General features: G+C 43.4%; 1 protein-coding gene across 4 annotated transcripts in view; it reads left to right on the forward strand.

Annotated features, from left to right (window-relative positions):
- Ttc28 (tetratricopeptide repeat domain 28) overlaps nt 1–12,670 on the forward strand; it is a 425,155-nt gene that overhangs the window by 125,446 nt on the left and 287,039 nt on the right. The window lies entirely within an intron of this gene.

A 12,670-nucleotide genomic window follows, 5' to 3' on the forward strand; every position in this document is an offset into this window, starting at 1 on the left:
TCTCTCTGTCTCTCTCTGTCTCTGTCTCTCTCTTTGTGTGTGAGTGATTTCATCCCAGTGAGCTCCTTTAAGGTTGCTCGCAGGCATACAGATGATTATTTACAGGAGTTTAGCCATTTTACTAGTGGCTATACCACTCACAAAAATGTCTGTCCCTCCCACCACCAACCATTAATTACCATAGCTTCTCAGGACAGGAGGCAACCCTGTGAGTCCCTCCCCAGTTTGCGATGGGGTGTTGCTGGGCCCAGTCTCGCGCAGGCGTTGTGCAGACAGTCAGAGTTTCTGAAGGTCTGAGTGAGGCGGCCTTTGTCGTTGTTCCTGGTTTACGGCTGTCGAATGGCAAACAGTGCAGACTACAGAGCTGAGAAGTATGCAGAGTAACAACATGTGAAGGTCAAGATGTTTGTTGAACTAAATCATTTGTATTTAAGGGATGCTGACCATTACCTTCTGTGAAGCCATCCATATATCGTCCCATTCATAAATGGAATTCCTTAGTGCTCATCAATGCCGTTTAGCAGTGAGAGTGAAGTCGGAGTCACTTTCTTTTCCTGCTCACAGCTGATTTCCCTCTGCACTCTGCTGAGGTAGCAGAGATGCTTGCACTTGCTCCCTGTTCCCCTCTCTCACTACTCAGACACAACTGAAAATATATTCACGTTCAGTCTGGTGACGGTGTAGCCTAGACCACACAACACAACCACATTTCATCTCATTCTCTTTAGGTATTTGTTATAGATCTTGATTTGAAGTAGCAACTGGAGATTTTATTTTATTACATGCCCTAAAGAATCATTTAATTCCACCAACTCTTTCATAAATGGAATTCTTAAAGTGGAGATATAGCCTTAAATTAGTAATTATTGCTAAGATACATAAGCAATAGTGACATTTGAACCTCATTAGTCATTAAGGAGTTTGGTACTCTTTTTTTGTGGGGGGTGGTTAAGGTTTCTTTTGATGATATGCTCATTTGTAATTTTCTCCAAAAAGTCAAATATTACCATGTAAAATAGAATAAGGCATTCTTTTCAGAGATGTCAATCTATTGCTTTTATTTCCCTATAGGGAGACAAATGAATGTTTTTGAGTTGTATTTTAATTTTCAAAGTTTCTGTTGGGCATACGTCTGGTTGTACTGTATAAAGGTAGGTCACAGTATGTGGATTCCATTTTTGTAGTCAACTGGAATAGGACAGAAGGAAGAATGTAGGCTGTGTAGCTGAACACATAGATGTGGCCGCTGCATGTACAGCCTACACAGGTGATAAAACACTTGATTAGTTCACCCTCAGTTATGAGACATAGATTCTGCATAAGATATGACAGTGGGCATTTGGGTTGTGATAGAATATATAAAATACGGTAATAAGGACGCCACTATCTGGTTCCTTTTATAAAAATTGTTTATTATGTTTGTTAACTCTGTGTGTGTGTGTGTGTGTGTGTGTGTGTGTGTGTGTAAAACTTAGGGGAGTGGGTTCTATCTTTGCACCACATGGGTTCCAGGGATGACTCAGATCATCAGGTGTGGCTGTAGGTACCTTTGCTCTCTGAGCTATTATGCTGACCCTTGCTTTACTCTTTCAAGGATGATTTTGAGAGGTACTGCTGTGTCCAAGGAATATTACCAAGGGTTCCAGTATTCAGCTTCCACGTGACATTTTTGCTTAGTCAATTTTTATCAGTGCTGAAGTTAGAAAAAGAGAATTGTTCAAAGAGACTGACCTGGACTCTGACAATGTCCTCATGCTTTTTCATTTTCCTTTCTTTTAAAAAAATTTTTTTTGAGATAGGATTTTGTTTAGCCCAGACTTGAACTTGACTCTGATTGTACTGCCTCAACCTCCCAGCATGCACCACCATGCTTGACGACTCATGCTCTCCTAACTATGACCCAAATTATTAGTTAATAGCAAATAAAATTAGATTTTTAGTAGGGAAAGTAACAGACGTGATCATTAGCCAAGTTGAACATTTCATCATCCAGCCAAAAGCGTTCATCTGTCTCCTTTACAATTAAAACAAAATCTCCCGGTCTTGTCACTCAACAGTCGTCTGGTGTGATGACAAGGGCTGTACAAACATTGCTAGCAGCTGCCAGAGAGTCAAAATCTAACTTTTCATAAATCAAAGTTGCTGCTAGAAATAAATCAGCTTTTTATGATAAGGTTGGTAGCTTGTTTGCTTAGCTTCCAATACATTTGTAAATTAACATCTGCAACGTGGATTTCAGGACATTTTGGATCTGTAATCTATCTTTCCATCCATCCACCTGTTTTATGTTCTAGCTTCTGATTATCTATTCATTTTCTATATCTCTGCCATCTATCTATCATTCATCTAGGTATTATCTATCACCTATCTTCCATCCATCTTCTGTCTATCCACCCATCTGTATCTATCATCTATCTGTCATTTATGTAGCTATCATCCATTCATCTAGCTATTGCTCTCTTTTTTGAGATAATGAGTTTCTTCTTTCTTCTCAATTATAGTTGCTGTTGGGAAAACAAAACCCAGGCACTGTAGATATTAGGCTTAGGCGACAAGGCAGACAGACACTGGATGGTCTTAAGTTTCAGACATTTCTGAGAATGAGATAAAGGGCTCCTTTTGTTGTTCATTCATCGAGTGCTCTCATTTAAACAGAATGCTGACATGCTATGCATGTCAAGTCATTGTTTTGTTTTTAATTTAACTTAAAAACTTGGTTTGGGGATGAACATCATATGTTTTTAGCAGGATTTCTAAATCAGTAGCAATTCCTAATATCCCCAGACAGTAAGAAAAAGACAAAAGCTCAGTGGAACAAATTTGTGTAGAGCATCTACTTTGAGCGAATAATTAGGTGCTGAAAAAGATAGAGATTATATAGATGAGTTTCCATCTATTAAAGAGGTTAGCCACTTATCAAGTGCTAACAGCCTACTGCAGTGGAAGGCTGAGATATCAGAAGGATAATTAGCACAGTGGAACACAGGGTGGGAACGGCTCCTGTTCAACAGCTCAGAGAGCCTCTTTCAAACAGCAGTGTTTTAATTTGTCATGAAGAATGAGTAGATCATCAACAAGAGGACAGAGGGTAAAATATTTTTGAAAATATACATTCTGCTATGCAGCCTCAAATTCACTATACAGCCCAGGCTGCCTTGAACTCTAGTGGTAATCCCTCTGCCTCAGCCTTCCTAGTGGTAGGATTATAGGCATGCACCATTGTAGCATGAATCCTAATTGGTCTTAATAAAAACTCAGAACCAGATATTGGGGTAAATGCTAAAAGATCAGAGAGACAAAGGAAGAAGCCACAGCCACCTCTCACCTCACCAACTCCTCATTTAAAAGACTGAACTCCTGTCTCCTCCTGCCTTATATTCCTTTCTCTGCCCAGCCATATCACTTCCTGTCTCAACCTCCCTACTGCTGGGATTAAATTTGTGTGTGCCTCGCAAGTACTGGGAGCAAAAGCATGAGATCCCAAGTGCTGGGATTAAAGGTGTGTGCCACCACTGCCTGGCTCTGTTTCTCTTTTAGACTGGATCAGTCTTGTGTAGCCCAGGGTGGCCTTGAACTCACAGAGATCCTTCTGCCTCTGCCTCCTGAGTTTTGGGATTAAAGGTTGTGCCACCACTGCCTGGCCCCTATGGCTAACTAGTGGCTTAGCTTTGCCCTCTGATCTTCAGGCAAGATTTATTTGTTAGAGCGTACACAAAATATCACCACACACCACTGTACACAACTATTATTTTTTCAACTGTGCTGGTTCATTTTTGTCAACTTCACACAAACTAGTGTCACCTGGGAACAGGGAACCTCAGTTAAGGATTTGTGTCCATCAGATTGGCCTGTGGCCATGTCTTTGGGGCCATTTTCATGGTTAATGATTGATGTGGGAGAGCCCAGCCCACTGTGGATGGTGCCACCCCTGGGCAGATGGGCCTGGGCTATACAAGAATGGTGGCCAGGCAGGCCATGGAAAACAAGCCAGCGAGCAGTGTTCCCTCATGTTCTCTGCTTTACTTCCTGTCACCAGATTCTTGCCGAGTTTGTGCCCTGGTGTCACTCAGTGCTGGACTGTGACTTGTCTGGAAATAAACCCTTTTCTCTTCAAGCCGCTTTGGTCAGGGTGTTTTATCACAGCGACAGGGAAATAAACTGGAATAGGAATGACTTTGTTCTATTTTATTTTTTTTATTTATGTGAGTGTGTGAAGGTGCCCATGGAGGCCAGAGAGGGCACTGGATTCCCTGGAACTAGACCTACAGCAGTCATGAGCTGCTCAGTGTGGTTGCTGGAATTGAATTCTAGTTCTCTGAAATAGCAGCAAGCTCTCCTAACCATTCAGGCATCCCTGAGCCGCCACTCAGATAATGACTTTGCAAGAGGAAATGGAACCCAGAAGTGTGATTTCAGGTAGTTGTGCAGGATGCATAATCATGGCTCTTTAGCTTTAGTTTCCTAAGAGCAAGAAAACACTCGGTAGAAGGTAGCCCCTAACCTGGGTGGTCATTTTAATAATCTTTAAAAAAGGTACATCTGTTTGGACCCTTCTCCTAGAGTCTATCCCAGTAATTCTTGTGTAGGGTTACCCTTTTTTTTTTTTAGCTCTGTGACTGCCCCGTCTTTTTAGTTTTTGTTTGTTAATTTGAGGTAAGGCCTCTCACAATGTAGCCCTGGCTGGACTGGAACTCACAGAGATCCGCCTTCCTCTGCCTCCTGAGTGCTGGATTAAAGGCGTGCGCTACCGGCGCCAGTCAGTTTTAAAGACAACTTTCTCCAGAGGCCTTCCTGCCTATGTAGAAGTAGCCTTGGCTCCCCCAAACAAGATGGAGGACATGTTAGACCATGTTTCATTAGGAATCTAAAAATTTCAGTGTTCGAGTTGGTTTGGAATTTATTCTTCTCTATAGGCACACACAGGTGCTCAATAATGTTAATTGCTAGTACATAAGAATATGCTAATACATCTTAAGGTTCAATTCCAGAGCAGTTAACAAGAATTTAAGAGTTTTCCATCTCTTTTCCTCCCTACTTCTCTTCCATTTTCTTCTATGTTTGATTCCAGAGTATGATGCTCTTAGATTTTTTGGGAAGCTCTGAAGTGTCCTGTGGCCTCACATGGAGCATCACCATCATTCAGGTTCCTATAAGTTCAGTGAGCATTGAGATGAAGCAGTTGTGTTGCTGAAAGTTTCTGTAGCGCACCTCCCTCACCCCCCCCATCTTGGTAGTGGTTGGTTTTAGTTTTTGAATTTTTTCTTTTAGACAGTGTCTCATTCTGTACCCCAGGCTGTTCTAGAACTTAGTGTGTAGCCAAGGCTGGCCTTGAGCTTGTGACAACCCTGTTGCCTTAGCCAAGATGACAGCAGGAGCCATCATGCCCTGGTAAAGGTCCATAATTGTAAGTCTCTATTGTGGCCTGATGTTTTGTTTCTTCTCCAGTCCCAAACCCTCTTTTCTGGAGGTTCTGGGAAGGGAGTGCATGCTGTGAGTGTTTTGAAGTTCTAAGCAGTTGCAGTGATGTCACTGAGGGTTGAACTGAGTCTGTTTGATTTGTTATAGTTTCCTTATTCTACTCACTCAGCATTTCCCTGGCAGTTAATTACACAGCGGCTTTGAGTACATTCCATCCGACGCTGAAGACAGCTTCGCCGAAGGCTGACACACTTTCCTCCTTGGTTACACAGCTAATGGCCACTCAGGGATAATTAGTGAGAAGAAACTCCAATGGCCCAATTACTGTCTTCTCAAGGTTTTCCCTCCTAATTCTTCTTTGCTCAAATCTTGAGAGATTGCCACCATTGTAGGGTGTGTGTGTGTGTGTGTGTGTGTGTGTGTGCGCGCGCGCGCGCGCTATTTAAAACTGGGTTTTCTTAGTTCAGGCAGACAAAAGGTAGTAGACCTATATTTAGCATGTGAGGAGGACCCTGTGAGGAGAGGCTGCTGGGAGGCCTCTGAGAGGCCCCAGAGCAGCAATATTCAGAGAAGTGGTGGCTGGTATTTTACAGGCCACAGCTATGCCTGGCTTTTGGTTCCTGGGGTAAGACTCATACCAGCTGCCCTATCTGTCTACTGAAAAGGCTTGAGGTTTTTGTCTCTGAGCTGCTAGAGCGTCCATGGCTTTGTGTGATATGTAGATTAGCAATCATATGTGCCATTTTTCTGTCAGGAATCTTGACTTGGGGTATTGTAGCTTCCCAATGTAATGAAAATGCATGTGCATATGCCTTGGTAATAAAACCGTGTGAGCATGCCCACCACAGGGTTTGGTAGGCAGAGAGAATCTCTAACCTTGTAAGTTTCTGAGTCATCTAACTAGGCCATATGTTGTCTGCCTTTTTAGGAAATTGTCCAGCAGAGAGCACGGTGATTTCATTCTTTTTCCGAAGGCCCATGTTGGAATTAGGTGCTTCTCACTGGAACTGGGCAAGCAAACCTCTGTTTTTGAGTTTTGTCCAAACTGGGAAAAAATGACTATGTTAAAAGAAATTCCTTTGAAAGAACTACCTTCTGGAGTTAGTGTGACTGCTGTGGATGTGCCTGCCGTTCGTATGAATTTATACATAGAGGTCCCAGGGAGTGTCTGCCGGTTGAGTGGAGGTAACGAAGTTTTCATCACTGGAGTTTGAGTCTTTCCTTTCGCCGCTGTCTTCCTGTTTGGTTTAGATGTCCAGCTCCCTCTACAGAGCCCATCACAGTCTCATCAACCCACTTGCTTCAGCATTTGTGACATGCTTTCCTGAGATCCCTGCCAAGGTTAGTAGAGGCTATCTAAAGTTCCAGATGATGAAATTGCGCAGGCTCTGTGGGGAGGTCACTTGAATGTGACCTGCTTTACCGATGCAGTGAAACTGATGGCATCAGGAAAGAGTATTGCTGGGAGACGTGTCCTGAGTCACAGCATGGCAATTCTTCCTCTGATTGTCACCAGAGGAGTAGAAGCCTTTTGGGCTGAAAGCAAGGGCTGCATGTGCAGTACAGTCACCACATGATAGTCAAGTCATTTTCATAGTTCCAGACTGACACAGAAGCCCCTCCTTCTGACTGCTAGAGTTCAACAGGAAACTGTTTTCCTGGGGGAAGCTGATGAGGATAAAGGGAGAAGTCAGCCCATGGACTTTCGTTCTCTAAGTACAAGCTTGCCACTGAGCCCCATACACGGAAGTTGTGGAACTAGAGGCGGGGATGTGAGGTTCTTGGATTTCTCCTAACTGTGGTGTGTGTGTTTTAAAGTTCTCAGTGTACTTTCATGAAGAGAAAAATAAAATAGTTTTTTTTTTGTTTGTTTTGTTTTATTTTGTTTGAGACAGGGTTTTTCTGTGTTTCCCTGGCTGTCCTGGAACTCTCTCTGTAGACCAGGCTGGCCTGGAACTTACAGAGATCTGCCTGCCTCTGCCTCCCAAGTGCTGGGGTTAAAGGCATATGCTACCACTGCCCGGCGACATTTACTTTTTTTTTTAATTTGTAAAATTAATCTTGCTCTTTTAAGAAGTTGCATCGTTGTGAGGATTTTGTTCAGTTGGAGAAGTTGGAGAAGAAAACAACTTTCTCAGGTCCCATGGGGCAGCTCCTGTCTAAGCCATCCTAGTGCTCAGGAGATGTCTCAGCCTTCTCATCTAATCCACGAAATCGCAGAAGGAGCCCTGCCTGCCCCAGTGGTGTACGGTGAGGAGCTCAAGGGGCAATACACATTCAGGAAATTGTAAAGCAATATATTCTTTACATGAAACAGTTTTGAATCACACTTACTGATAGGTTTTCTGTACCCTGATAATAGACTTCTCTGCCAATGCAGTAAGCCAGATCAAGCTGAATTAAAAAGTAAAAGACTAGTTTTATTGGGGCAAAGCACTCCCAGGTGACCCTCTAACCACACACACACACCCCAGGGGGTGGGGGAGAAAAGTCACATGAGCAATCTAAAGGAGAGGTCTTAAATACCCTGTAGGCAGGGGCTATGATGTGTACTCCACAATCTGGGTTTGTGAGCCCAATTGTAATGCTTTGGGTGGGGACCTGGCAGCCTCAGGGGAGGAGCCTTCTGCACTGCCAGGAATGTGGAACTAGACTTTTGGCGGTCTTTCTGAGAGGGTGGGGCTTGGAGATGGAGGAATGGGGCCGAGCTGGAGATTCCAGTGGAATACTTACCCTTTGGTGGCTGTGGTGCACTATAAATACATCTGTATTTAATTTTTAATTATCAAATATTATTTGAGGATACAATTATGTTGAAAATATCTTTGGTTTCCATTTAGTACTGTGACAAAATATTTCTCTCTAAACCAGTGTCATCAGTTGTTTTAATAAACATTGCAGTTGCTTACCCATGTGCCTCCAGGGGGAGTCTTTGCTGCTTTTGCTTTAAGCTTTTCGGTTACCTTTGGTTATTATGTGCATGGGTTTGCTATCTCACACATGTTGCAGTCAGAGAGCAGCTCTGTCCATCAACCAAGTGGGTCCCTGGGACTGAACTCAGGTTCCAAGGCTTGGCAGGCAAGTTCCTTTCCCTGCCGAGAAAGCACCTTTCTCTCTAGCCCCTCCACTTTTCTTTAACATTTTCTTCATTTATTTTGGGGCATTTCATTTATTTGGTATTATCTTACTATTATTTTTCTGTCATCTAAGGATTATGATAATATAAACAGCTTAACAATAACCCATAACCTTCGGACCAACTGGATTATGATAATTAAACTAAGACTATTACTAACCATAGTGTGTGCTCCAAGACCTCCTTCGACACACCCCCATCTTTTCCTGTGTTCCCAAGTCCTTCTGACAGTGTTCATATTAGGCTGCCTAACTTTAATTAAGTTTGTGAATTAGATTCTGAGCCCTTATCTCACATATTTTTACCAGAATATAGTTTTAAGTCATTAGTTATGACTTAATAAAACAAATTATGCAACTAAAATATTGAGTTAATTGATCAGTTTTGTCTTAACTGATCACCTGGTTTTTAAGGTTATAAACCCTGTATTAATTATTACTTACTATTCCATTTATTTTATTTTATTAAGACAGGTCTCATTATGTAGCTCTGACTGGCATGGAACTTGCCATGTAGACCAGACTGGCCTCTAACTCACAGAGATTTGCCTGCCTTAGTCTCCGGAGTGCTTGGATTTAAATGCACATACCACCCACCACACTTGGCTTTTCCATTTACTGTAAAGGAAGGCATTTCTTTTTTTCCTCTCCTTTTTATTGTTTGAAAACTTCATACATACACATATACTATATTTTGATTAAGCTGACGTTCCCTCCCCTGCAGTCCCTCCCCTATCCTCCCCACTGTTTTTTCTTCCCAACACAAGTTGGTCTGCTTTTCAAACCCACCAGTGCATGCAGTGCTGCCCGTCTGCACATGGCACAGAGCATGTGTCTCCTCAGCCTGGGTAGCTGCTGTGTCTTTAGTCCCTGGAGGAAACCAGCTCCTCTGCTCCCCAGCAGCCATTCCTTTCCAGTCACTCCTCAGCTAAGGATTGGGCTTCTTGATCCCACTTCCTCCATCCATTCTGGCATTTTGTCTGGCTTCATCTTGGATGGGTCTTTCACAACCACATGAGTTCGTATGTACAACTGCTCTCTCTTCCTATGATGATCCTCGAGGCTTGGGAGGAGGGGTGTGATACTGATGTCCACTTGAGAGCTCATCACCCTGCAGTCTTGTGTTCCTGTGTGTTGAGCAGTGTGGGACTTGGTAGTAATTGCCAACTACTGCACAAAGAAGCTTCTCTAATGAGGGTTGAGAGATGTGCTGTTCCACAGGATTAACCATAAATGACTAAGAGTCCTTTTAATACTGTGCCATTTAGCAGAAGAGTAGTTGCAGATTCTCTCCAAGGGCCTGTGATCTCTGTAGCCAAGGGTTCTCAACACCAGTAACAGCGTCGGGCATGGGTTCTGTTCCGTGGAAAGGGGTTGGTTGCTCCATAACGTTGTGTCACGATTGTGCTAGTGAGCGCATCTTGCCAGGCCAGCTGCTGTTGAACCTGACAGCATCCGTAGCTGACTTTTCCCTCTGGTACTGTGCATAGAACCATCCAGCAGTAGAAAAGGTAGCTGGTAGGGATGAAGTTTCCAGGGTTGGTACCAGCTTGCTTTCTCCATGTTTTATGACTCATGTATGTGATGTCTTTGACAGTAGGGTTTATCATCAAGTTCTGAAGGATAGCCAAGAGCGAGCAGTGTCAGTATCTTGTAATGTTAGGAGGTCTGTGGGACCCACTGACAAGAACTCCAAAAGAGGCAAACTATTCCTGGTCTTGGGCTTTTTGTTTGGTAGCCTGTGGTATCTAAGGGGGTCATTGTTTCTGGCTATAGGGTAAGTCCATTAAGCTCTGTGTATGTATATGTATACGTACACGTATATGTATACATACACATACACGTATATGTATATGTGCACGTGTGTATATTTAGGAAGCTTCTATAGTAACAGGTTCCATGATTTTTAAAAGGTCTTCACTGTCAGACATTGCTCTCGGTGTTCCCTCCTTTATCCTGTCCTCGCACCCCCACCCACTCAGTGCTTCTTACTCCCTTATTTCCATCTCCCCTTTTTACCACCTACATTCTGTTCCCCCACCCCACGGCCTCTTACTGTTCTCATATGTGGATGCTGGCTTTAAAGTTTTGATATAGCTGTCTGAATTGGAGTACCTGTAGAGTTAAGGAAGACATTTTTGATGTTTCTCTTCAAAATTGAAAAGTGAGCTATTTAGACCAAATTTAATGAAAAATTAGCAGAATGTTTGGATGAGCATCCTTGGTCCTTGAGGTGCGCGTTTCTTCTGCTCCTCCTGATGGTCTGTGCTGCTCTTCATCCCTGAGACACATTCCTCTGCAGAGGTTGTCTGTCTCCACTTAGAATACTTTCCTTACGCAGGCCACTCTGCTGTGACTCCCTGTCCTGAACTCTGACAGAAACATCTCCTGGCTTAGATAACTCATTCATCTTCCCAACTCCCCTTGCATTATTGTCTTCGAGGGGTGGAGTTAGCTCCCAGATGTTTCCAATATTCCTTCCTGTGGCCATTCCCTGCTTCCAGGCTGACGGCTGCGGATTTACTGCTGCTCTCGAGAGACCAGAGCTGCATCTGTGCAGGGTGTTTGCTTCCAAAAGGTCATTTCCTGCTGCGAATCCAACCAATGTGAGGAAGCTGGAGCATGCCCTTGCTCTCCTGTGTCCTCATTTTACTTGGGAGAGAAATTAGGCTCCTTTTAGTTATGCAGAAAGCACATGCCATCAGATGATGATGTGACATATTGGTGATTGACTGAAACAGGTGACAATAGGAAGAGTGTTTAAGCTCAAGTGAGTTTTGACATGTGTCTAGGTTTAAGTGAATTACAGAGGGAATGTTTGAGTTTGAATTAGTCAGTAGTTCCTTCTGCTCCCCATTGTTTATAACATCCGCCAAGAGCATAAAGATAGCCCAAGTCCCCACCTCTCTTAGTTGAATCTCATTTGTCTGTCGTTATACTGAGCTTCAGAACAGTCCAAAGCAAGGAATCTTTTTAATCCTGTCTCCGTCTAGTGACATGGACCACAGCTGACAGCAGTGGTGGGGGACAGCTCGCTCCTCACTTTTTCTCTGACTTTTTCTACAGACTTGCTATCTTTAGTTATCTTGAGATAGGTTATTTGAAATGAAATATATTCTTTCTGCATTATAATTTTAAAGTAAGTTTTCATGTAATAAACTTGATTCTCCTTCTTTAACCCTGTGGCTACTACCTTCCAGGCTGCTTGTGGTATTGGTTAAGTAGGTTCATTGAAGTATTTCAGCTTCATGAAGGTAAAACCCAGTTCCTATTGTTCTGCCATAACCCTCAGGTGACCAGGGACACTCTGGGTTTAAGGCCTGAGCCTAGGGGGCAGGTCCTTCCTGAGCCCCACAGAGCTGCCCTTTGGCCTCACAGAGCCACGTCTTGCAGCACGTGCCATCACTTTTTAAGAAGCTCGTAGGCAACGGTTTATATCAAGGGTTTAATGTGGGGAAGTCTTCTCACTGCTGTTTTACAGTCTTACCAGTTTGCAGCTCACTTGCATCACCAGCCCCAAATGCAGAAAGAAAAATTGGAGAAAAACACAGTACATGCTGTGAAATGAACAGAATAATAATGGAGGAACAGACTTTGAAAACAGAGCTGGCTCTACAGGAGGGGTGAACTTGGAAGAAGGAAAGGGAGAAGAGAGCCTATTTTAGCACAGACCTGGCAAACATCTGGTATACCTGAGGTAGGGAGAGAACACCAGTGAAGGTGTGTGTGTCAGGCTAAGGAGTTCTGGGCTATGGGAGCCACAAAGCATCCAACATTTTCCAAACTTGTCAGAAAACCATGATCCTCCACCCCAGTGGTAGAGGATGGTCTGGGGAAGAGCACGGGGAGGATGAGAGCCTACATAGTGACCAGAGACCCGCCCATGGTGAAAAGTGTTAACCGCGGCTGCACCGAGACTCTGGCTCCAGTTGGCACAGCTTCCATATGTCTTCATTGAGAAATCTTGAGACATTTGAAGGTCTTTTTGTGATTTTATGTGGAGAACTTATATGGTTACAGCTCCCCTCTCAGAGTAGAATAGGGGTGGGTTGGTGACTTGCCATCCTGCTTGATTATTTTGAAATAATACTTATATAAGGTCTTCGTCTTAGGGAGC

Source organism: Peromyscus maniculatus, chromosome 23, assembly GCF_049852395.1.
Source record: "Peromyscus maniculatus bairdii isolate BWxNUB_F1_BW_parent chromosome 23, HU_Pman_BW_mat_3.1, whole genome shotgun sequence".
Lineage (NCBI taxonomy): Eukaryota > Metazoa > Chordata > Mammalia > Rodentia > Cricetidae > Peromyscus > Peromyscus maniculatus.